Genomic DNA, 26,748 nt, shown 5'->3' with positions numbered 1-26,748 from the left:
CAGAGGTGCCTTCTCTTCAGTCACATCCGATTCAGAGGTGTCCTCTCTTCAGTCAGATCCCATGCAGAGGTGTCCTCTCTTCAGTCACATCCCTTGCAGAGGTGTCCTCTCTTCAGTCACATCCCATGCAGAGGTGCCCTGTCTTCAGTCACATCCCATGCAGAGGTACCTTCTCTTCAGTCACATCCCATGCAGAGGTGTCCTCTCTTCAGTCACGTCCTATGCAGAAGTGCCCTCTCTTCAGTCACATCCGATGCAGAGGTCTCTTCTCTTCAGTCACATCCCATGCAGAGGTGTCCTCTCTTCAGTCACATCCCATGCAGAAGTGTCCTCTCTTCAGTCACATCCCATGCAGAGGTGTCCTCTCTTCAGTCACATCCCATGCAGAGGTGACCTCTCTTCAGTTACGTCCCATGCAGAAGTTCCCTCTCTTCAGTCACATCCCATGCAGAGGTGTCCTCTCTTCAGTCACATCCCATGCAGAAGTGTCCTCTCTTCAGTCATATCCCATGCAGAGGTGCCCTCTCTTCAGTCACATCCCATGCAGAGGTGACCTCTCTTCAGTCACGTCCCATGCAGAGGGGCCCTCTCTTCAGTCACATCCCATGCAGAGGTGTTCAATGCAGAGGTGTCCTCTCTTCAGTCACATCCGATGCAGAGGTCTCCTCTCTTTAGTCACATCCCATTCAGAGGTGTCCTCTCTTCAGTCACATCCCATGCAGAGGTGTCCTCTCTTCAGTCACATCCCATGCAGAGGTGCCCTCTCTTCAGTCACATCCCATGCAGAGGTGTCCAATGCAGAGGTGTCCTCTCTTCAGTCACATCCCATGCAGAGGTGCCCTCTCTTCAGTCACATCCCATGCAGAGGTGTCCAATGCAGAGGTGTCCTCTCTTCAGTCACATCCCATGCAGAGGTCTCCTATCTTCAGTCACATCCCATGCAGAGGTGTCCTCTCTTCAGTCACATCCCATGCAGAGGTCTCCTCTCTTCAGTCACATCCCATGCAGAGGTGTCCTCTCTTCAGTCACATCCCACGCAGAGGTGTCCTCTCTTCAGTCACATCCCATGCAGAGGTGTCCTCTCTTCAGTCACATCCCATGCAGAGGTGCCCTCTCTTCAGTCACATCCCATGCAGAGGCGCCCTCTCCTCAGTCACATCCCATGCGGAGGTGCCCTCTCTCTTCAGTCACATCCCATGCAGAGGTGTCCTCTCTTCAGTCACATCCCATGCAGAGGTGTCCTCTCTTCAGTCACATCCGATGCAGAGATGTCTTCTCTTCAGTCACATCCGATGCAGAGGTGTCCTCTCTTCAGTCACATCCCATGCAGTGGTGTCTTCTCTTCAGTCACATCCGATGCAGAGGTGTCCTCTCTTCAGTCACATCCCACGCAGAGGTGCCCTCTCCTCAGTCACATCCCACGCAGAGGTGTCCTCTCTTCAGTCACATCCCACGCAGAGGTGTCCTCTCTTCAGTCACATCCCATGCAGAGGTGACCTATCCTCAGTCACATCCCATGCAGAGGTGTCCTCTCTTCAGTCACATCCCATGCAGAGGTGTCCTCTCTTCAGTCACATCCCATGCAGAGGTGTCCTCTCTTCAGTCACATCCCATGCAGAGGTGTCCTCTCTTCAGTCACATCCAATGCAGAGGTGTCCTCTCTTCAGTCACATCCGATGCATAGGTGCCCTCTCCTCAGTCACATCCCATGCAGAGGTGTCCTCGCTTCAGTCACATCCCATGCAGAGGTGTCCTCTCTTCAGTCACATCCCATGCAGAGGTGACCTCTCTTCAGTCACATCCCATGCAGAGGTGCCCTCTCCAGTCATATTCCATGCACAGGTGTCCTCTCTTCAGTCACATCCCTTGCAGAGGTGTCCTCTCTTCAGTCACATCTCATGCAGAGGTGTCCCCTCTTCAGTCACATCCCATGCAGAGGTGACCCCTCTTCAGTCACATACCATGCAGAGGTGCCCTCTCCAGTCATATTCCATGCAGAGGTGTCCTCTCTTCAGTCACATCCCATACAGAGGTGTCTTCTCTTCAGTCACATCCCATGCAGAGGTGCCTTCTCTTCAGTCACATCCGATTCAGAGGTGTCCTCTCTTCAGTCAGATCCCATGCAGAGGTGTCCTCTCTTCAGTCACATCCCTTGCAGAGGTGTCCTCTCTTCAGTCACATCCCATGCAGAGGTGCCCTGTCTTCAGTCACATCCCATGCAGAGGTACCTTCTCTTCAGTCACATCCCATGCAGAGGTGTCCTCTCTTCAGTCACGTCCTATGCAGAAGTGCCCTCTCTTCAGTCACATCCGATGCAGAGGTCTCTTCTCTTCAGTCACATCCCATGCAGAGGTGTCCTCTCTTCAGTCACATCCCATGCAGAAGTGTCCTCTCTTCAGTCACATCCCATGCAGAGGTGTCCTCTCTTCAGTCACATCCCATGCAGAGGTGACCTCTCTTCAGTTACGTCCCATGCAGAAGTTCCCTCTCTTCAGTCACATCCCATGCAGAGGTGTCCTCTCTTCAGTCACATCCCATGCAGAAGTGTCCTCTCTTCAGTCACATCCCATGCAGAGGTGCCCTCTCTTCAGTCACATCCCATGCAGAGGTGACCTCTCTTCAGTCACGTCCCATGCAGAGGGGCCCTCTCTTCAGTCACATCCCATGCAGAGGTGTTCAATGCAGAGGTGTCCTCTCTTCAGTCACATCCGATGCAGAGGTCTCCTCTCTTTAGTCACATCCCATTCAGAGGTGTCCTCTCTTCAGTCACATCCCATGCAGAGGTGTCCTCTCTTCAGTCACATCCCATGCAGAGGTGCCCTCTCTTCAGTCACATCCCATGCAGAGGTGTCCAATGCAGAGGTGTCCTCTCTTCAGTCACATCCCATGCAGAGGTGCCCTCTCTTCAGTCACATCCCATGCAGAGGTGTCCAATGCAGAGGTGTCCTCTCTTCAGTCACATCCCATGCAGAGGTCTCCTATCTTCAGTCACATCCCATGCAGAGGTGTCCTCTCTTCAGTCACATCCCATGCAGAGGTGCCCTCTCTTCAGTCACATCCCATGCAGAGGTGTCCAATGCAGAGGTGTCCTCTCTTCAGTCATATCCCATGCAGAGGTGCCCTCTCTTCAGTCACATCCCATGCAGAGGTGTCCTCTCTTCAGTCACATCCGATGCAGAGGTCTCCTCTCTTCAGTCACATCCCATGCAGAGGTCTCCTCTGTTCAGTCACATCCCACGCAGAGTTGTCCTCTCTTCAGTCACATCCCATGCAGAGGTGCCCTCTCTTCAGTCACATCCCATGCAGAGGTGCCCTCTCTTCAGTCGGATGTATGACGTTACAACGCATACTATTACAACGCATACCTTTACAACGCCTTTTTTACAACGCAAGTACTACTACAACGCATTACTTTACAACGAATACTCTTACAACGCAAAACCTATTAAAATACTGAAAAGTGCTGTTACAACGAAATCAATTACAACGCATACCATTACAACGCGATTTTTTTTTTTTTTAAATTAAAAGTACAATAAAATCTGGCACGGGATGCAGGGAAATTAGGGGTTTTAGGGTGGGGAAGTGTATTAAAATGTGGAGAAAAACTGAACGTAAATCTACTGAAACGCATTACCCAAATAATACTCGAGTATTACAATTAATACGCGAGTATTAAAATTAATACTCAAAATCCCCCATAAAATTCCATTTTCACACATTTCACAGTTTTACAAAAATAACGAAAATTAAAATAACAGTACATACACATTTTTATCATGATTAGATCGGAAAGTAAGCAAACAAAGTAAAACATAAGACACATACACATAGGCGCCATTTTAACCATCTCACTTGTAAAACTTGTCCTACCACAGTTTCTATGTAAACAATACCAAAAGACATGTTCCAAAATGGATGCCAAAACGGAGCAAATGAATGAAAACAATACTTTTGTAAAAGCTTTTTTAAATTATCATTTTCCACAGTAAAACAAAGCATTTAAAAAAACACAACGAACGCAGTTTTTTACAAAATTAATAGTGACACAGAGTAAAACTTATAAATACCAGGAAGACACCATTTTGCACTCAGTTGATTATCAACTACCAGAGAGACCAGACGTGAAAAGCTGACCCTCTGTCACCTCCACTGCGACCTCCTCAGAGAGAGCACGGAATTCATTCGTAAAAGCATTACAATAGAGCAACTACTAGTAAGTCATTATAATATTTTTAAACATTGGTTTTGAGGAAAATATATTTTCTTAACCCAAAAAAAATTTAAATGAAATTCTTAATAATAACTTTTAAAATGTACTGTTTCTAATTTATTATCACTAAAAATATACACCAACTTAAAACAAGTATTTTATTTTCCAAAAACAGAAACTCGGAATATATTGAGATTCAACAATTGGTGTACCTGATTTAGCATCACCACCACGTTATCGACTGACATATACAATTGTGAAGGTAAATGTAATTAATTACTAATTGTTTTACTTGTAAAATATATTTTAAAAAATTAGCTAAAGTGATGTATGGCAAAGGTGTTTTTTTTTTACCTCAATCTCACTACATCTTAAACGAAAATATACCATGATGCAGAAGTAACAATTGCTAATAAGACTTCAGTTGGGTACTACATCTGAAAAAGAGATTCATGTTACTAGGGTAACTATTACTATTCAAAGTCCTAGAATTTACAGGATTACAGTAATTGAGTGATAGTATCGGAGTAACCATTTTTTTTGTTTGAAAAATGCATTAAATGTGGAATATGTTTACTTTCACCAATTGTTACTCATACTCGTTTGTCATATATCATATTGTTTAAAAATTGTATTTTTTTCCCAACCAACGTTAGCTAAGGAACATTAATTTATTAAACATTTTTTTTTTTCCAGAGTACATCTGTCCCCAAAAAATAACTTTATCCTGCTGCAAGCATTACCTTAAAGGCACGAAAACAAACTACAACTGAAAAAGGTATGTTACCTTTTCAGAATTATTTTTTCTATACATTTTTAATCCTTCCTTTTGCAATTATTACTCCTCTAAAGTACCTAATTAGAAAAATGATGGATAGTTTAGAGTAACAATATACTATTCCTACTCCAGGAAGGTGCAACATTAGGGAGATTTTTTAATGGTGTAGGGGTACCTATCTCTATTTCAACTACAGGAAGGTGCATTGGTTAGTACAGTGTCATGTAGTATTAGTTATATTGTATGTCATTATTAATTTACAGTTACTCAGAATTTACATTTCAAACCAACGTAAATTTTTTTATTATCCTCATTTATTTCAAAAGACAACAATTTGATTCGTTGCAGAAAGATTCTTTCCTTCACATACGTTAAAACTTCAGCCAACAGACCAAATCATCTTCAGAAGCCTCACCCAGAAAAGCAATTTCTACAAAACAAGGTACTGATTTTCACCATGGTTTCTTAACCTTCAATATATTAGACTAGCCATCTCATTGCTAATGTTGAAAAAAAAAACAATTTAATTATGGTAACATTTGCAGAATTCAGAATTTTATTGCATGACTAAAGGTTGGTGTAGCATTAGGGAAAGTGTTATCTACTACAACTTATAACAAATATACAATTTTTTAAAAATTATTGTAAATTCGCATTTCTCAACAGCGTTCAGTTTTCTCATTTTTTTCTTTTTTCATTTTTCCAGACATTTATTTTCCCATTAGAAATCCAATCACCACATAAGTGTCTACTCCAGCCTACACGCCATTCCCACTTAAGAAGAGTCAGCAAGAAAAGCAAATTTGAAAGAAAAAGGTATTTTTATCCAACATTCTAAGGTGCAGCAGTTGTTAAAATGTACCATGCTGTAGGGGTAACAATTTACTATTCTAACTCCAGGATGCAGCAGTAGGGAAAGTGTTGGATGATGTAGGGGTGCAATTTACTATTCTAACTCCAGGAAGGTGCATCAGTGGGGAAAGTGTTGGATGGTGTAGGGGTGCAATTTACTATTCTAACTCCAGGAAGGTGCATAAGTAGGGAAAGTGTTGGATGGTGTAGGGGTGCAATTTACTATTCTAACTCCAGGAAGGTGCATCAGTAGGGAAAGTGTTGGATGATGTAGGGGTGCAATTTACTATTCTAACTCCAGGAAGGTGCAGCAGTGGGGAAAGTGTTGGATGGTGTAGGGGTGCAATTTACTATTCTAACTCCAGGAAGGTGCAGCAGTAGGGAATCTGTTGGATGGTGTAGGGGTGCAATTTACTAATCTAACTCCAGGAAGGTGCATCAGTAGTGAAAGTGTTGGATGGTGTAGAGGTGCAATTTACTATTCTAACTCCAGGAAGGTGCATCATTAGGGAAAGTGTTGGATGGTGTAGTGGTGCAATTTACTATTCTAACTCCAGGAAGGTGCAGCAGTAGGGAAAGTGTTGGATGGTGTAGGGATGCAATTTACTATTCTAACTCCAGGAAGGTGCAGCAGTGGGGAAAGTGTTGGATGATGTAGGGGTGCAATTTACTAATCTAACTCCAGGAAGGTGCAGCAGTAGGGAAAGTGTTGGATGGTGTAGGGATGCAATTTACTATTCTAACTCCAGGAAGGTGCAGCAGTGGGGAAAGTGTTGGATGATGTAGGTGTGCAATTTACTATTCTAACTCCAGGAAGGTGCATCAGTAGGGAAAGTGTTGGATGATGTAGGGGTGCAATTTACTATTCTAACTCCAGGAAGGTGCAGCAGTAGGGAAAGTGTGGGATGGTGTAGGGGTGCAATATACTATTCTAACTCCAGGAAGGTGCATCAGTAGGGAAAGTGTTGGATGGTGTAGGGGTGCAATTTACTATTCTAACTCCAGGAAGGTGCATCAGTAGGGAAAGTGTTGGATGGTGTAGGGGTGCAATTTACTATTCTAACTCCAGGAAGGTGCAGCAGTGGGGAAAGTGTGGGATGGTGTAGGGGTGCAATATACTATTCTAACTCCAGGAAGGTGCATCAGTAGGGAAAGTGTTGGATGGTGTAGGGGTGCAATTTACTATTCTAACTCCAGGAAGGTGCAGCAGTAGGGAAAGTGTGGGATGGTGTAGGGGTGCAATTTACTATTCTAACTCCAGGAAGTTGCATCAGTAGGGAAAGTGTTGGATGGTGTAGGGGTGCAATTTACTATTCTAACTCCAGGAAGGTGCATCAGTAGGGAAAGTGTTGGATGGTGTAGGGGTGCAATTTACTATTCTTACTCCAGGAAGGTGCATCAGTAGATGTTGTAAATGTTATGTTTTAGGTATTTCATAATTTTTTTCAGGCTAATTTTTTTTTTCTTCTCTCCTCTTTTCAGATAATGTCTAGCCTGGGAGCTGCAAACTTTATTAAATCCAGGAAGGGCAAAAATTTAATAAACCATGGTGGATACATATATAGTAAGGAAAGAATAAGTTTAACTAGAAATCATTGGAGGTGTGTGCAATACTACACTACCCATTGCAGTGGCAGAGCGGTTACTGTTGATAATTTGGTTGTGAAAACCACAGAACATAACCACTCTGCCTCTGCAATGGATGTAGAAATTAGAGAAACAATAAACGAGATGAAAGCTATTGCAAGCACCTCCAATGATTCTACAGGATCAATTTTAAGAGAGGTTGCACAGCATGTCCCCAGTCATGTTGCTAGTAACATGCCTATAATACCTAATTTGAGAAGAATTATTCAGAGACAAAAGCAGGCAAGTAACATCCAATTATCTACACCACATTCTTTCTCTGACATTAGAATTCCTCATGATCTTTCTATTTCTTTTTCTGATGAACCTTTCCTTCTGCATGACAACGAAAACCCTCAGAAACGTATTCTAATATTTAGTACCCCACGTAACCTTGCTAAGTTAGAAAGTAGTGAAATTTGGATGATGGATGGGACGTTTAAAAGTACACCCCATCCTTTCACTCAAATTTACACTATACATGCTAAAATTAACAGTAGTGTAATTCCCTTAGTTTATAGTTTGCTACCTGATAAGACTTCTGCAACATACACTGAACTTTTATCAGTGATTAAAAGTAAAACATCTTCAAGTCCTCGAAAAATAATTATTGATTTTGAATTGAGCATGATCAATGTGATCACTAAAACGTACACGGATACCCAAATTCAGGGATGTTTTTTCCATTTTTCGCAGGCATTTTGGCGTAAATTACAGAAAACATCCCTAGTTGCAGATTATTCTCGGGATAGCAAACTACAATTTGAATTAAAAAAATTAACTGCACTTTGTTTTGTTCCTCCCGATAGTGTGGACGAGTACTACACTGCAATTATAGAATCTGTTTATTATACGAGTAACGAAGAAAAATTGGCACCCATTCTAAATTATTTTGAGGACACATGGATTGGACACCTAAGCAGATCGGGTCGCAGGAGGAAGCCACGATTCCATGTGGAGTGGTGGAACTGCTACACGAGTTGTTTAGAGGGAGAAGCAAAAACAAACAATGCCATTGAGGGATGGCATAACTCCTTCAACCATACAATTGGCAAACCACATCCTAACTTCTACTCATTTTTGGAAACTTTGAAGAAGGAGCAAAGTTTCCAAGAAATGAGAATAGCACAAACACTCGCAGGTAGTCTAAACCCACGAGTAACAGTCAAAACAAGGGAAATGTCTGAGAGACTATTGGCAATTCTACAACAATTTTCGTTGTGTGTGGCTATAGACTACCTGGAAAATCTTTCTAACATTCTTTCTTTTTAAAATAATGTAATAACTTACTTTCCTGCTTTGCTTCAAAATTTAATAAATTTCAAATTACAATTGGCATACAATGTATTTTTCTAAAATATTTTTCAATCAAACAAGTCGGGTCCTTTTTTTTTAAAACAAATCTTCATTTCAAGCAAAAACTACCAATGTCTACAAATTTACTGTCCCATAGTATTCAAAAAATTGTTCTACATCGGAACTCCATTAATAAAATTACCGACAATTTTCAATTTAATTACCGTCATATCAAATCACCAAAACTCAAACATATGTAAATTCTACAATTCAAACCATATTCCAAAATGCACTTTGCTGCTTAATCATCATTTTTTTAACAATCGTTAATTTCCAAAATTTGAAAGTACGCAACTTTTTTGCACTTAGAAATGAAGATCGACATTACTTTTTTTACTTCCTAAATAAACAAATCAACTTTCTGAACAGTAACTTTTAATTTTTTAACAGTTACATACTTGTTTAAACTAAATAAATAACTGTTAGCGACCCGACATAGGCATACATTAATGACATTAATGTGGACATGTTTAAAAACATTTAAGTAATCAATTAGTTTTCCCGCAACCTCCCCTTATTCTTTCCTCACTATATATGTATCACTTTTAAAGGTTTATTCTACAATTTCAAATGAAAATATTTCCTACCTGGCCGCAGATCAGCTTCCTGCTGCTTCCTCCTCCGATGCTCTGCAAAATGGCGCATTACGTCGACGCTCACGTCATTACGTCATCGCGTGCATCTAAATTTATAACGGACTACTTTATTTAACTAATCTGTAAATAAATGTTTATAAATGTTAATAAAATATTTATATTATGTTTAAAAAATGTTACTTACATTGCAAAATTCATTAAAAATATGGTTTATTTTTTCATGATTTTTCTATTAATAAAAAATTTGAAAACAATAATTGTTTGGTGTTATTATTTTTTTAATAGTTATTTAAACTTCAAAATTGTAACTAATTAAATGTAAATTTACTAAATATGTTCCTTACCTCGACTCTATTGTCTTTTCCCTTCCAAACTTTCTCTTTCTTCACTTTCTAATCCTTCTTTTCTTGTTCCGCGGGTTGTATATTCTGAAGCTGCCAAAATAAATGAAGGACAAAGACGCTCATAGACTTCAATGGAAAAGCGTGGGAATTTTTTTAAAAAAGTAAGTAATTGTTTTTTTTTTTTTTTTTTTTAACTATTATTATTTTTAAAATGCATTCCTTATTACTCTTTTAATATTTAAATTTTTATTATATTTTTAAATATTTTTAATACATTTCTCTAATTTTTTTAATAAATAATCCAAAAGTACTCTTCCTTTTTAAAAATAAAATTTTCTTTTTTTTTGGAACCTATAAATACTCTAGTATTAATATATCTGATTACTTACCTTTTTGAAAAATACTCTTGTATTAATATTTTTAGAAAGTACTCACAAATTTTAATTACATTATTTTAAAATATGCTGTTTCTTAATTTAAAGAAACCAATGAACTCATTTATTTTAAGAAATACACTTTAATATTTATAAAAAACTCAAGTATAAAAATTTAGTTACTCACTCTTATTTATTTTAAATAAAATATTAAATACTCTTTCTATTTAGAATAATTCTCAATTATTAATTAATCTTTTAAAATACTCACTATTCACTGTAATATGTATAAAATTAAATATAACAATAACTCATTCTATTTTGAGAAATACTCAAGTATTAATTTAACTATCCAACAAAACATTTCTACTATACAAAATACTCAAGTATTAAGTATCAAGTATTAATATTAAAATACTCAAGTATTAATTTTACTATCCAACAAAACATTTCTACTAGACAAAATACTCAAGTATAAAGTATCAAGCATTAATATTTAAATACTCAAGTATTAATTTAACTATCCAACAAAACATTTCTACTAGACAAAATACTCAAAAATTAATATTTTGAAAAACTACTCACTTTATATCATTTAAATTTTTTTTAAAAAAACAATAATTATACAATATATATTTATTTAAATTAAAATTCCAACATTAAAAAATGCGTTGTAATAGTATATGCGTTGTAAAAGTACTTACCATATAACATCTTGCGTTGTAAATGCATGCGTTGTAAATGCATGCGTTGTAAAGGCATTTTCAAATAATGCGTTGTAAAGGTATATGCGTTGTAAAAGTACTTACCATATAATAGCATGCGTTGTAAAAGCACGCGTTGTAAAAGTTTTTGCGTTGTAAAAAATGCGTTGTAATAGCATAGCGTTATAAAAGTTGCGTTGTAAAGGTGGTTCCCCCTTCAGTCACATCCGATGCAGAGGTGTCCTCTCTTCAGTCACATCCGGCGCAGAGGTGTCCTCTCTTCAGTCACATCCGATGCAGAGGTGTCCTCTCTTCAGTCACATCCCATGCAGAGGTATCCTCTCTTCAGTCACATCCCATGCAGAGGTGCCCTCTCTTCAGTCACATCCCATGAGGAGGTGTCCTCTCTTCAGTCACATCCGGCGCAGAGGGGCCCTGTCTTCAGTCACATCCCATGCAGAAGTACCTTCTCTTCAGTCACATCCCATGGAGAGGTGTCCTCTCTTCAGTCACGTCCCATGCAGAAGTGCCCTCTCTTCAGTCACATCCGTTGCAGAGGTGTCTTCTCTTCAGTCACATCCCATGCAGAGGTGCCCTCTCTTCAGTCACATCCCACGCAGAGGTGTCCTCTCTTCAGTCACATCCCATGCAGAGGTGCCCTCTCCTCAGTCACATCCCATGCAGAAGTGTCCTCTCTTCAGGCACATCCCACGCAGAGGTGTCCTCTCTTCATTCACATCCCATGCAGAGGTGCCCTCTCCTCAGTCACATCCCATGCAGAGGTGCCCTCTCTCTTCAGTCACATCCCATGCAGAGGTGTCCTCTCTTCAGTCACATCCCATGCAGATGTGTCCTCTCTTCAGTCACATCCGATGCAGATGTCTTCTCTTCAGTCACATCCGATGCAGAGGTGTCCTCTCTTCAGTCACATCCCATGCAGAGGTGTCTTCTCTTCAGTCACATCCGATGCAGAGGTGTCCTCTCTGCAGTCACATCCCATGCAGAGGTGCCCTCTCCTCAGTTACATCCCATGCAGAGGTGTCCTCTATTCAGTCACATCCCACGCAGAGGTGTCCTCTCTTCAGTCACATCCCATGCAGAGGTGCCCTCTCCTCAGTGACATCCCATGCAGAGGTGTCCTCTCTTCAGTCACATCCCATGCAGAGGTGTCCTCTCTTCAATCACATCCCATGCAGAGGTGTCCTCTCTTCAGTCACCTCCCATGCATAGGTGTCCTCTCTTCAGTCACATCCCATGCAGAGGTGTCCTCTCTTCAGTCACATCCCATACAGAGGTCTCCTCTCTTCAGTCACATCCCATGCAGAGGTCTCCTCTGTTCAGTCATATCCCACGCAGAGGTGTCCTCTCTTCAGTCACATCCCATGCAGAGGTGCCCTCTCTTCAGTCACATCCCATGCAGAGGCGCCCTCTCCTCAGTCACATCCCATGCAGAGGTGCCCTCTCTTCAGTCACATCCCATGCAGAGGTGTCCTCTCTTCAGTCACATCCCATGCAGAGGTGTCCTCTCTTCAGTCACATCCGATGCAGAGATGTCTTCTCTTCAGTCACATCCGATGCAGAGGTGTCCTCTCTTCAGTCACATGCCATGCAGAGGTGTCTTCTCTTCAGTCACATCCGATGCAGAGGTGTCCTCTCTTCAGTCACATCCCACGCAGAGGTGCCCTCTCCTCAGTCACATCCCACGCAGAGGTGTCCTCTCTTCAGTCACATCCCACGCAGAGGTGTCCTCTCTTCAGTCACATCCTATACAGAGGTGACCTCTCCTCAGTCACATCCCATGCAGAGGTGTCCTCTCTTCAGTCACATCCCATGCAGAGGTGTCCTCTCTTCAGTCACATCCCATGCAGAGGTGTCCTCTCTTCAGTCACATCCCATGCAGAGGTGTCCTCTCTTCAGTCACATCCAATGCAGAGGTGTCCTCTCTTCAGTCACATCCGATGCATAGGTGCCCTCTCCTCAGTCACATCCCATGCAGAGGTGTCCTCTCTTCAGTCACATCCCATGCAGAGGTGTCCTCTCTTCAGTCACATCCCATGCAGAGGTGACCCCTCTTCAGTCACATCCCATGCAGAGGTGCCCTCTCCAGTCATATTCCATGCAGAGGTGTCCTCTCTTCAGTCACATCCCATGCAGAGGTGTCTTCTCTTCAGTCACATCCCATGCAGAGGTGCCTTCTCTTCAGTCACATCCGATTCAGAGGTGTCCTCTCTTCAGTCACATCCCATGCAGAGGTGTCCTCTCTTCAGTCACATCCCTTGCAGAGGTGTCCTCTCTTCAGTCACATCCCATGCAGAGGTGCCCTGTCTTCAGTCACATCCCATGCAGAGGTACCTTCTCTTCAGTCACATCCCATGCAGAGGTGCCCTCTCTTCAGTCACATCCCATGCAGAGGTGTCCTCTCTTCAGTCACATCCCATGCAGAGGTGTCCTCTCTTCAGTCACATCCGATGCAGAGATGTCTTCTCTTCAGTCACATCCGATGCAGAGGTGTCCTCTCTTCAGTCACATCCCATGCAGAGGTGTCTTCTCTTCAGTCACATCCGATGCAGAGGTGTCCTCTCTTCAGTCACATCCCACGCAGAGGTGCCCTCTCCTCAGTCACATCCCACGCAGAGGTGTCCTCTCTTCAGTCACATCCCACGCAGAGGTGTCCTCTCTTCAGTCACATCCTATGCAGAGGTGACCTCTCCTCAGTCACATCCCATGCAGAGGTGTCCTCTCTTCAGTCACATCCCATGCAGAGGTGTCCTCTCTTCAGTCACATCCCATGCAGAGGTGTCCTCTCTTCAGTCACATCCCATGCAGAGGTGTCCTCTCTTCAGTCACATCCAATGCAGAGGTGTCCTCTCTTCAGTCACATCCGATGCATAGGTGCCCTCTCCTCAGTCACATCCCATGCAGAGGTGTCCTCTCTTCAGTCACATCCCATGCAGAGGTGTCCTCTCTTCAGTCACATCCCATGCAGAGGTGACCTCTCTTCAGTCACATCCCATGCAGAGGTGCCCTCTCCAGTCATATTCCATGCAGAGGTGTCCTCTCTTCAGTCACATCCCTTGCAGAGGTGTCCTCTCTTCAGTCACATCCCATGCAGAGGTGTCCCCTCTTCAGTCACATCCCATGCAGAGGTGACCCCTCTTCAGTCACATCCAATGCAGAGGTGCCCTCTCCAGTCATATTCCATGCAGAGGTGTCCTCTCTTCAGTCACATCCCATGCAGAGGTGTCTTCTCTTCAGTCACATCCCATGCAGAGGTGCCTTCTCTTCAGTCACATCCGATTCAGAGGTGTCCTCTCTTCAGTCACATCCCATGCAGAGGGGTCCTCTCTTCAGTCACATCCCTTGCAGAGGTGTCCTCTCTTCAGTCACATCCCATGCAGAGGTGCCCTGTCTTCAGTCACATCCCATGAAGAGGTACCTTCTCTTCAGTCACATCCCATGCAGAGGTGTCCTCTCTTCAGTCACGTCCTATGCAGAAGTGCCCTCTCTTTAGTCACATCCGATGCAGAGGTGTCTTCTCTTCAGTCACATCCCATGCAGAGGTGTCCTCTCTTCAGTCACATCCCATGCAGAAGTGTCCTCTCTTCAGTCACATCCCATGCAGAGGTGTCCTCTCTTCAGTCACATCCCATGCAGAGGTGACCTCTCTTCAGTTACGTCCCATGCAGAAGTTCCCTCTCTTCAGTCACATCCCATGCAGAGGTGTCTTCTCTTCAGTCACATCCCATGCAGAGGTATCCTCTCTTCAGTCACATCCCATGCAGAGGTGTCCTCTCTTCAGTCACATCCCATGCAGAGGTGTCCTCTCTTCAGTCACATCCCATGCAGAGGTGCCCTCTCTTCAGTCACATCCCATGCAGAGGTGTCCAATGCAGAGGTGTCCTCTCTTCAGTCACATCCCATGCAGAGGTGCCCTCTCTTCAGTCACATCCCATGCAGAGGTGTCCAATGCAGAGGTCTCCTCTCTTCAGTCACATCCCATGCAGAGGTGCCCTCTCTTCAGTCACATCTCATGCAGAGGTGTCCTCTCTTCAGTCACATCCCATTCAGAGGTGCCCTATCTTCAGTCACATCCCATGCAGAGGTGTCCAATGCAGAGGTGTCCTCTCTTCAGTCACATCCCATGCAGAGGTGCCCTCTCTTCAGTCACATCCCATGCAGAGGTGTCCTCTCTTCAGTCACATCCGATGCAGAGGTCTCCTCTCTTCAGTCACATCCCATGCAGAGGTCTCCTCTGTTCAGTCACATCCCACTCAGAGGTGTCCTCTCTTCAGTCACATCCCATGCAGAGGTGCCCTCTCTTCAGTCACATCCCATGCAGAGGTGCCCTCTCTTCAGTCACATCCGATGCAGAGGTGCCCTCTCTTCAGTCACATCCCTTGCAGAGGTGCCCTCTCTTCAGTCACATCCCATGCAGAGGTGCCCTCTCTTCAGTCACATCCGATGCAGAGGTGTCCTCTCTTCAGTCACATCCGGCGCAGAGGTGTCCTCTCTTCAGTCACATCCGATGCAGAGGTGTCCTCTCTTCAGTCACATCCCATGCAGAGGTATCCTCTCTTCAGTCACATCCCATGCAGAGGTGCCCTCTCTTCAGTCACATCCCATGCGGAGGTGTCCTCTCTTCAGTCACATCCGGCGCAGAGGTGCCCTGTCTTCAGTCGCATCCCGTGCAGAAGTACCTTCTCTTCAGTCACATCCCATGGAGAGGTGTCCTCTCTTCAGTCACGTCCCATGCAGAAGTGCCCTCTCTTCAGTCACATCCGATGCAGAGGTGTCTTCTCTTCAGTCACATCCCATGCAGAGGTGCCCTCTCTTCAGTCACATCCCATGCAGAGGTGTCCTCTCTTCAGTCACATCCCATGCAGAGGTGCCCTCTCCTCAGTCACATCCCATGCAGAAGTGTCCTCTCTTCAGGCACATCCCACGCAGAGGTGTCCTCTCTTCAGTCACATCCCATGCAGAGGTGCCCTCTCCTCAGTCACATCCCATGCAGAGGTGCCCTCTCTCTTCAGTCACATCCCATGCAGAGGTGTCCTCTCTTCAGTCACATCCCATGCAGATGTGTCCTCTCTTCAGTCACATCCGATGCAGAGATGTCTTCTCTTCAGTCACATCCGATGCAGAGGTGTCCTCTCTTCAGTCACATCCCATGCAGAGGTGTCTTCTCTTCAGTCACATCCCATGCAGAGGTGTCCTCTCTTCAGTCACATCCCATGCATAGGTGTCCTCTCTTCAGTCACATCCCATGCAGAGGTGTCCTCTCTGAAGTCACATCCCATGCAGAGGTGCCCTCTCCTCAGTCACATCCCATGCAGAGGTGTCCTCTATTCAGTCACATCCAACGCAGAGGTGTCCTCTCTTCAGTCACATCCCATGCAGAGGTGCCCTCTCCTCAGTGACATCCCATGCAGAGGTGTCCTCTCTTCAGTCACATCCCATGCAAAGGTGTCCTCTCTTCAATCACATCCCATGCAGAGGTGTCCTCTCTTCAGTCACATCCCATGCATAGGTGTCCTCTCTTCAGTCACATCCCATGCAGATGTGTCCTCTTTTCAGTCACATGCCATGCAGAGGTGTCTGTCCTCTCTTCTCCAAGTCAATGCAGAGCTCAAGGCCAGTGTTACAGCGCACATCCCATGCAGAGGTGTCCTCTCTCTAGTCACATCCAATGCAGAGGTGTCCTCTCTTCAGTCACATCCCATACAGAGGTCTCCTCTCTTCAGTCACATCCCATGCAGAGGTCTCCTCTGTTCAGTCACATCCCACGCAGAGGTGTCCTCTCTTCAGTCACATCCCATGCAGAGGTGCCCTCTCCTCAGTCACATCCCATGAAGAGGTGCCCTCTCTCTTCAGTCACATCCCATGCAGTGGTGTCCTCTCTTCAGTCACATCCCATGCAGATGTGTCCTCTCTTCAGTCACATCCGATGCAGAGATGTCTTCTCTTCAGTCACATCCGATGCAGAGGTGTCCTCTCTTCAGTCACATCCCATGCAGAGGTGTCTTCTCTTCAGTCACATCCAATGCAGAGGTGTCCTCTCTGAAGTCACATCCCATGCAGAGGTGCCCTCTCCTCAGTCACATCCCATGCAGAGGTGTCCTCTATTCAGTCACATCCCACGCAGAGGTGTCCTCTCTTCAGTCACATCCCATGCAGAGGTGCCCTCTCCTCAGTGACATCCCATGCAGAGGTGTCCTCTCTTCAGTCACATCCCATGCAGAGGTGTCCTCTCTTCAATCACATCCCATGCAGAGGTGTCCTCTCTTCAGTCACATCCCATGCATAGGTGTCCTCTCTTCAGTCACATCCCATGCAGAGGTGTCCTCTTTTCAGTCACATGCCATGCAGAGGTGTCTGTCCTCTCTTCTCCAAGTCAATGCAGAGCTCAAGGCCAGTGTTACAGCGCACATCCCATGCAGAGGTGTCCTCTCTCTAGTCACATCCAATGCAGAGGTGTCCTCTCTTCAGTCATATCCCATACAGAGGTCTCCTCTCTTCAGTCACATCCCATGCAGAGGTCTCCTCTGTTCAGTCACATCCCACGCAGAGGTGTCCTCTCTTCAGTCACATCCCATGCAGAGGTGCCCTCTCTTCAGTCACATCCCATGCAGAGGCGCCCTCTCTTCAGTCACATCCGATGCAGAGGTGTCCTCTCTTCAGTCACATCCGGCGCAGAGGTGTCCTCTCTTCAGTCACATCCGATGCAGAGGTGTCCTCTCTTCAGTCACATCCGGCGCAGAGGTGTCCTCTCTTCAGTCACATCCCATGCAGAGGTGTCCTCTCTTCAGTCACATCCCATGCAGACGTGTCCTCTCTTCAGTCACATCCCAATGCAGAGGTGCCCTCTCTTCAGTCACATCCCATGCAGAGGTGTCCTCTCTTCAGTCACATCCCATTCAGAGGTGTCCTCTCTTCAGTCACATCCCATGCAGAGGTCTCCTCTCTTCAGTCACATCCGATGCAGAGGTGTCCTCTCTTCAGTCACATCCGGCGCAGAGGTGTCCTCTCTTCAGTCACATCCCATACAGAGGTCTCCTCTCTTCAGTCACATCCCATTCAGAGGTGTCCTCTCTTCAGTCACATCCCATGCAGAGGTCTCCTCTCTTCAGTCACATCCCATGCAGAGGTGTCCTCTCTTCAGTCACATCCCATACAGAGGTCTCCTCTCTTCAGTCACATCCCATGCAGAGGTGTCCTCTCTTCAGTCACATCCCATGCAGAGGTGTCCTCTCTTCAGTCACATCCGATGGAGAGGTGTCCTCTCTTCAGTCACATCCGATGCAGAGGTCTCCTCTCTTCAGTCACATCCCATTCAGAGGTGTCCTCTCTTCAGTCACATCCCATGCAGAGGTCTCCTCTCTTCAGTCACATCCCATGCAGAGGTGTCCTCTCTTCAGTCACATCCCATGCAGAGGTCTCCTCTCTTCAGTCACATCCCATGCAGAGGTGTCCTCTCTTCAGTCACATCCCACGCAGAGGTGTCCTCTCTTCAGTCACATCCCATGCAGAGGTGTCCTCTCTTCAGTCACATCCCATGCAGAGGTGCCCTCTCTTCAGTCACATCCCATGCAGAGGCGCCCTCTCCTCAGTCACATCCCATGCGGAGGTGCCCTCTCTCTTCAGTCACATCCCATGCAGAGGTGTCCTCTCTTCAGTCACATCCCATGCAGAGGTGTCCTCTCTTCAGTCACATCTGATGCAGAGATGTCTTCTCTTCAGTCACATCCGATGCAGAGGTGTCCTCTCTTCAGTCACATCCCATGCAGTGGTGTCTTCTCTTCAGTCACATCCGATGCAGAGGTGTCCTCTCTTCAGTCACATCCCACGCAGAGGTGCCCTCTCCTCAGTCACATCCCACGCAGAGGTGTCCTCTCTTCAGTCACATCCCACGCAGAGGTGTCCTCTCTTCAGTCACATCCCATGCAGAGGTGACCTCTCCTCAGTCACATCCCATGCAGAGGTGTCCTCTCTTCAGTCACATCCCATGCAGAGGTGTCCTCTCTTCAGTCACATCCGATGCATAGGTGCCCTCTCCTCAGTCACATCCCATGCAGAGGTGTCCTCTCTTCAGTCACATCCCATGCAGAGGTGTCCTCTCTTCAGTCACATCCCATGCAGAGGTGACCTCTCTTCAGTCACATCCCATGCAGAGGTGCCCTCTCCAGTCATATTCCATGCAGAGGTGTCCTCTCTTCAGTCACATCCCTTGCAGAGGTGTCCTCTCTTCAGTCACATCCCATGCAGAGGTGTCCCCTCTTCAGTCACATCCCATGCAGAGGTGACCCCTCTTCAGTCACATACCATGCAGAGGTGCCCTCTCCAGTCATATTCCATGCAGAGGTGTGCTCTCTTCAGTCACATCCCATGCAGAGGTGTCTTCTCTTCAGTCACATCCCATGCAGAGGTGCCTTCTCTTCAGTCACATCCGATTCAGAGGTGTCCTCTCTTCAGTCAGATCCCATGCAGAGGTGTCCTCTCTTCAGTCACATCCCTTGCAGAGGTGTCCTCTCTTCAGTCACATCCCATGCAGAGGTGCCCTGTCTTCAGTCACATCCCATGCAGAGGTACCTTCTCTTCAGTCACATCCCATGCAGAGGTGTCCTCTCTTCAGTCACGTCCTATGCAGAAGTGCCCTCTCTTCAGTCACATCCGATGCAGAGGTGTCTTCTCTTCAGTCACATCCCATGCAGAGGTGTCCTCTCTTCAGTCACATCCCTTGCAGAGGTGTCCTCTCTTCAGTCACATCCCATGCAGAGGTGTCCTCTCTTCAGTCACATCCCATGCAGAGGTGCCCTCTCTTCAGTCACATCCCATGCAGAGGTGTCCAATGCAGAGGTGTCCTCTCTTCAGTCACATCCCATGCAGAGGTGCCCTCTCTTCAGTCACATCCCATGCAGAGGTGTCCAATGCAGAGGTCTCCTCTCTTCAGTCACATCCCATGCAGAGGTGCCCTCTCTTCAGTCACATCTCATGCAGAGGTGTCCTCTCTTCAGTCACATCCCATGCAGAGGTGCCCTCTCTTCAGTCACATCCCATGCAGAGGTGTCCAATGCAGAGGTGTCCTCTCTTCAGTCACATCCCAGGCAGAGGTGCCCTCTCTTCAGTCACATCCCATGCAGAGGTGTCCTCTCTTCAGTCACATCCGATGCAGAGGTCTCCTCTCTTCAGTCACATCCCATGCAGAGGTCTCCTCTGTTCAGTCACATCCCATGCAGAGGTGCCCTCTCCTCAGTCACATCCCACGCAGAGGTGTCCTCTCTTCAGTCACATCCCACGCAGAGGTGTCCTCTCTTCAGTCACATCCTATACAGAGGTGACCTCTCCTCAGTCACATCCCATGCAGAGGTGTCCTCTCTTCAGTCACATCCCATGCAGAGGTGTCCTCTCTTCAGTCACATCCCATGCAGAGGTGTCCTCTCTTCAGTCACATCCCATGCAGAGGTGTCCTCTCTTCAGTCACATCCAATGCAGAGGTGTCCTCTCTTCAGTCACATCCGATGCATAGGTGCCCTCTCCTCAGTCACATCCCATGCAGAGGTGTCCTCTCTTCAGTCACATCCCATGCAGAGGTGTCCTCTCTTCAGTCACATCCCATGCAGAGGTGACCCCTCTTCAGTCACATCCCATGCAGAGGTGCCCTCTCCAGTCATATTCCATGCAGAGGTGTCCTCTCTTCAGTCACATCCCATGCAGAGGTGTCTTCTCTTCAGTCACATCCCATGCAGAGGTGCCTTCTCTTCAGTCACATCCGATTCAGAGGTGTCCTCTCTTCAGTCACATCCCATGCAGAGGTGTCCTCTCTTCAGTCACATCCCTTGCAGAGGTGTCCTCTCTTCAGTCACATCCCATGCAGAGGTGCCCTGTATTCAGTCACATCCCATGCAGAGGTACCTTCTCTTCAGTCACATCCCATGCAGAGGTGCCCTCTCTTCAGTCACATCCCATGCAGAGGTGTCCTCTCTTCAGTCACATCCCATGCAGAGGTGTCCTCTCTTCAGTCACATCCGATGCAGAGATGTCTTCTCTTCAGTCACATCCGATGCAGAGGTGTCCTCTCTTCAGTCACATCCCATGCAGAGGTGTCTTCTCTTCAGTCACATCCGATGCAGAGGTGTCCTCTCTTCAGTCACGTCCCACGCAGAGGTGCCCTCTCCTCAGTCACATCCCACGCAGAGGTGTCCTCTCTTCAGTCACATCCCACGCAGAGGTGTCCTCTCTTCAGTCACATCCTATGCAGAGGTGACCTCTCCTCAGTCACATCCCATGCAGAGGTGTCCTCTCTTCAGTCACATCCCATGCAGAGGTGTCCTCTCTTCAGTCACATCCCATGCAGAGGTGTCCTCTCTTCAGTCACATCCCATGCAGAGGTGTCCTCTCTTCAGTCACATCCAATGCAGAGGTGTCCTCTCTTCAGTCACATCCGATGCATAGGTGCCCTCTCCTCAGTCACATCCCATGCAGAGGTGTCCTCTCTTCAGTCACATCCCATGCAGAGGTGTCCTCTCTTCAGTCACATCCCATGCAGAGGTGACCTCTCTTCAGTCACATCCCATGCAGAGGTGCCCTCTCCAGTCATATTCCATGCAGAGGTGTCCTCTCTTCAGTCACATCCCTTGCAGAGGTGTCCTCTCTTCAGTCACATCCCATGCAGAGGTGTCCCCTCTTCAGTCACATCCCATGCAGAGGTGACCCCTCTTCAGTCACATCCCATGCAGAGGTGCCCTCTCCAGTCATATTCCATGCAGAGGTGTCCTCTCTTCAGTCACATCCCATGCAGAGGTGTCTTCTCTTCAGTCACATCCCATGCAGAGGTGCCTTCTCTTCAGTCACATCCGATTCAGAGGTGTCCTCTCTTCAGTCACATCCCATGCAGAGGGGTCCTCTCTTCAGTCACATCCCTTGCAGAGGTGTCCTCTCTTCAGTCACATCCCATGCAGAGGTGCCCTGTCTTCAGTCACATCCCATGAAGAGGTACCTTCTCTTCAGTCACATCCCATGCAGAGGTGTCCTCTCTTCAGTCACGTCCTATGCAGAAGTGCCCTCTCTTTAGTCACATCCGATGCAGAGGTGTCTTCTCTTCAGTCACATCCCATGCAGAGGTGTCCTCTCTTCAGTCACATCCCATGCAGAAGTGTCCTCTCTTCAGTCACATCCCATGCAGAGGTGTCCTCTCTTCAGTCACATCCCATGCAGAGGTGACCTCTCTTCAGTTACGTCCCATGCAGAAGTTCCCTCTCTTCAGTCACATCCCATGCAGAGGTGTCTTCTCTTCAGTCACATCCCATGCAGAGGTATCCTCTCTTCAGTCACATCCCATGCAGAGGTGTCCTCTCTTCAGTCACATCCCATGCAGAGGTGTCCTCTCTTCAGTCACATCCCATGCAGAGGTGCCCTCTCTTCAGTCACATCCCATGCAGAGGTGTCCAATGCAGAGGTGTCCTCTCTTCAGTCACATCCCATGCAGAGGTGCCCTCTCTTCAGTCACATCCCATGCAGAGGTGTCCAATGCAGAGGTCTCCTCTCTTCAGTCACATCCCATGCAGAGGTGCCCTCTCTTCAGTCACATCTCATGCAGAGGTGTCCTCTCTTCAGTCACATCCCATGCAGAGGTGCCCTATCTTCAGTCACATCCCATGCAGAGGTGTCCAATGCAGAGGTGTCCTCTCTTCAGTCACATCCCATGCAGAGGTGCCCTCTCTTCAGTCACATCCCATGCAGAGGTGTCCTCTCTTCAGTCACATCCGATGCAGAGGTCTCCTCTCTTCAGTCACATCCCATGCAGAGGTCTCCTCTGTTCAGTCACATCCCACTCAGAGGTGTCCTCTCTTCAGTCACATCCCATGCAGAGGTGCCCTCTCTTCAGTCACATCCCATGCAGAGGTGCCCTCTCTTCAGTCACATCCGATGCAGAGGTGCCCTCTCTTCAGTCACATCCCTTGCAGAGGTGCCCTCTCTTCAGTCACATCCCATGCAGAGGTGCCCTCTCTTCAGTCACATCCGATGCAGAGGTGTCCTCTCTTCAGTCACATCCGGCGCAGAGGTGTCCTCTCTTCAGTCACATCCGATGCAGAGGTGTCCTCTCTTCAGTCACATCCCATGCAGAGGTATCCTCTCTTCAGTCACATCCCATGCAGAGGTGCCCTCTCTTCAGTCACATCCCATGCGGAGGTGTCCTCTCTTCAGTCACATCCGGCGCAGAGGTGCCCTGTCTTCAGTCGCATCCCGTGCAGAAGTACCTTCTCTTCAGTCACATCCCATGGAGAGGTGTCCTCTCTTCAGTCACGTCCCATGCAGAAGTGCCCTCTCTTCAGTCACATCCGATGCAGAGGTGTCTTCTCTTCAGTCACATCCCATGCAGAGGTGCCCTCTCTTCAGTCACATCCCATGCAGAGGTGTCCTCTCTTCAGTCACATCCCATGCAGAGGTGCCCTCTCCTCAGTCACATCCCATGCAGAAGTGTCCTCTCTTCAGGCACATCCCACGCAGAGGTGTCCTCTCTTCAGTCACATCCCATGCAGAGGTGCCCTCTCCTCAGTCACATCCCATGCAGAGGTGCCCTCTCTCTTCAGTCACATCCCATGCAGAGGTGTCCTCTCTTCAGTCACATCCCATGCAGATGTGTCCTCTCTTCAGTCACATCCGATGCAGAGATGTCTTCTCTTCAGTCACATCCGATGCAGAGGTGTCCTCTCTTCAGTCACATCCCATGCAGAGGTGTCTTCTCTTCAGTCACATCCCATGCAGAGGTGTCCTCTCTTCAGTCACATCCCATGCATAGGTGTCCTCTCTTCAGTCACATCCCATGCAGAGGTGTCCTCTCTGAAGTCACATCCCATGCAGAGGTGCCCTCTCCTCAGTCACATCCCATGCAGAGGTGTCCTCTATTCAGTCACATCCAACGCAGAGGTGTCCTCTCTTCAGTCACATCCCATGCAGAGGTGCCCTCTCCTCAGTGACATCCCATGCAGAGGTGTCCTCTCTTCAGTCACATCCCATGCAAAGGTGTCCTCTCTTCAATCACATCCCATGCAGAGGTGTCCTCTCTTCAGTCACATCCCATGCATAGGTGTCCTCTCTTCAGTCACATCCCATGCAGATGTGTCCTCTTTTCAGTCACATGCCATGCAGAGGTGTCTGTCCTCTCTTCTCCAAGTCAATGCAGAGCTCAAGGCCAGTGTTACAGCGCACATCCCATGCAGAGGTGTCCTCTCTCTAGTCACATCCAATGCAGAGGTGTCCTCTCTTCAGTCACATCCCATACAGAGGTCTCCTCTCTTCAGTCACATCCCATGCAGAGGTCTCCTCTGTTCAGTCACATCCCACGCAGAGGTGTCCTCTCTTCAGTCACATCCCATGCAGAGGTGCCCTCTCCTCAGTCACATCCCATGAAGAGGTGCCCTCTCTCTTCAGTCACATCCCATGCAGTGGTGTCCTCTCTTCAGTCACATCCCATGCAGATGTGTCCTCTCTTCAGTCACATCCGATGCAGAGATGTCTTCTCTTCAGTCACATCCGATGCAGAGGTGTCCTCTCTTCAGTCACATCCCATGCAGAGGTGTCTTCTCTTCAGTCACATCCAATGCAGAGGTGTCCTCTCTGAAGTCACATCCCATGCAGAGGTGCCCTCTCCTCAGTCACATCCCATGCAGAGGTGTCCTCTATTCAGTCACATCCCACGCAGAGGTGTCCTCTCTTCAGTCACATCCCATGCAGAGGTGCCCTCTCCTCAGTGACATCCCATGCAGAGGTGTCCTCTCTTCAGTCACATCCCATGCAGAGGTGTCCTCTCTTCAATCACATCCCATGCAGAGGTGTCCTCTCTTCAGTCACATCCCATGCATAGGTGTCCTCTCTTCAGTCACATCCCATGCAGAGGTGTCCTCTTTTCAGTCACATGCCATGCAGAGGTGTCTGTCCTCTCTTCTCCAAGTCAATGCAGAGCTCAAGGCCAGTGTTACAGCGCACATCCCATGCAGAGGTGTCCTCTCTCTAGTCACATCCAATGCAGAGGTGTCCTCTCTTCAGTCATATCCCATACAGAGGTCTCCTCTCTTCAGTCACATCCCATGCAGAGGTCTCCTCTGTTCAGTCACATCCCACGCAGAGGTGTCCTCTCTTCAGTCACATCCCATGCAGAGGTGCCCTCTCTTCAGTCACATCCCATGCAGAGGCGCCCTCTCTTCAGTCACATCCGATGCAGAGGTGTCCTCTCTTCAGTCACATCCGGCGCAGAGGTGTCCTCTCTTCAGTCACATCCGATGCAGAGGTGTCCTCTCTTCAGTCACATCCGGCGCAGAGGTGTCCTCTCTTCAGTCACATCCCATGCAGAGGTGTCCTCTCTTCAGTCACATCCCATGCAGAGGTGTCCTCTCTTCAGTCACATCCCAATGCAGAGGTGCCCTCTCTTCAGTCACATCCCATGCAGAGGTGTCCTCTCTTCAGTCACATCCCATTCAGAGGTGTCCTCTCTTCAGTCACATCCCATGCAGAGGTCTCCTCTCTTCAGTCACATCCGATGCAGAGGTGTCCTCTCTTCAGTCACATCCGTCGCAGAGGTGTCCTCTCTTCAGTCACATCCCATACAGAGGTCTCCTCTCTTCAGTCACATCCCATTCAGAGGTGTCCTCTCTTCAGTCACATCCCATGCAGAGGTCTCCTCTCTTCAGTCACATCCCATACAGAGGTCTCCTCTCTTCAGTCACATCCCATGCAGAGGTGTCCTCTCTTCAGTCACATCCCATGCAGAGGTGTCCTCTCTTCAGTCACATCCGATGGAGAGGTGTCCTCTCTTCAGTCACATCCGATGCAGAGGTCTCCTCTCTTCAGTCACATCCCATTCAGAGGTGTCCTCTCTTCAGTCACATCCCATGCAGAGGTCTCCTCTCTTCAGTCACATCCCATGCAGAGGTGTCCTCTCTTCAGTCACATCCCATGCAGAGGTCTCCTCTCTTCAGTCACATCCCATGCAGAGGTGTCCTCTCTTCAGTCACATCCCACGCAGAGGTGTCCTCTCTTCAGTCACATCCCATGCAGAGGTGTCCTCTCTTCAGTCACATCCCATGCAGAGGTGCCCTCTCTTCAGTCACATCCCATGCAGAGGCGCCCTCTCCTCAGTCACATCCCATGCGGAGGTGCCCTCTCTCTTCAGTCACATCCCATGCAGAGGTGTCCTCTCTTCAGTCACATCCCATGCAGAGGTGTCCTCTCTTCAGTCACATCTGATGCAGAGATGTCTTCTCTTCAGTCACATCCGATGCAGAGGTGTCCTCTCTTCAGTCACATCCCATGCAGTGGTGTCTTCTCTTCAGTCACATCCGATGCAGAGGTGTCCTCTCTTCAGTCACATCCCACGCAGAGGTGCCCTCTCCTCAGTCACATCCCACGCAGAGGTGTCCTCTCTTCAGTCACATCCCACGCAGAGGTGTCCTCTCTTCAGTCACATCCCATGCAGAGGTGACCTCTCCTCAGTCACATCCCATGCAGAGGTGTCCTCTCTTCAGTCACATCCCATGCAGAGGTGTCCTCTCTTCAGTCACATCCGATGCATAGGTGCCCTCTCCTCAGTCACATCCCATGCAGAGGTGTCCTCTCTTCAGTCACATCCCATGCAGAGGTGTCCTCTCTTCAGTCACATCCCATGCAGAGGTGACCTCTCTTCAGTCACATCCCATGCAGAGGTGCCCTCTCCAGTCATATTCCATGCAGAGGTGTCCTCTCTTCAGTCACATCCCTTGCAGAGGTGTCCTCTCTTCAGTCACATCCCATGCAGAGGTGTCCCCTCTTCAGTCACATCCCATGCAGAGGTGACCCCTCTTCAGTCACATACCATGCAGAGGTGCCCTCTCCAGTCATATTCCATGCAGAGGTGTGCTCTCTTCAGTCACATC

This window comes from Triturus cristatus, chromosome 6 (assembly GCF_964204655.1).
Source record: "Triturus cristatus chromosome 6, aTriCri1.1, whole genome shotgun sequence".
NCBI lineage: Eukaryota > Metazoa > Chordata > Amphibia > Caudata > Salamandridae > Triturus > Triturus cristatus.
This window is presented reverse-complemented; position numbering follows the sequence as displayed.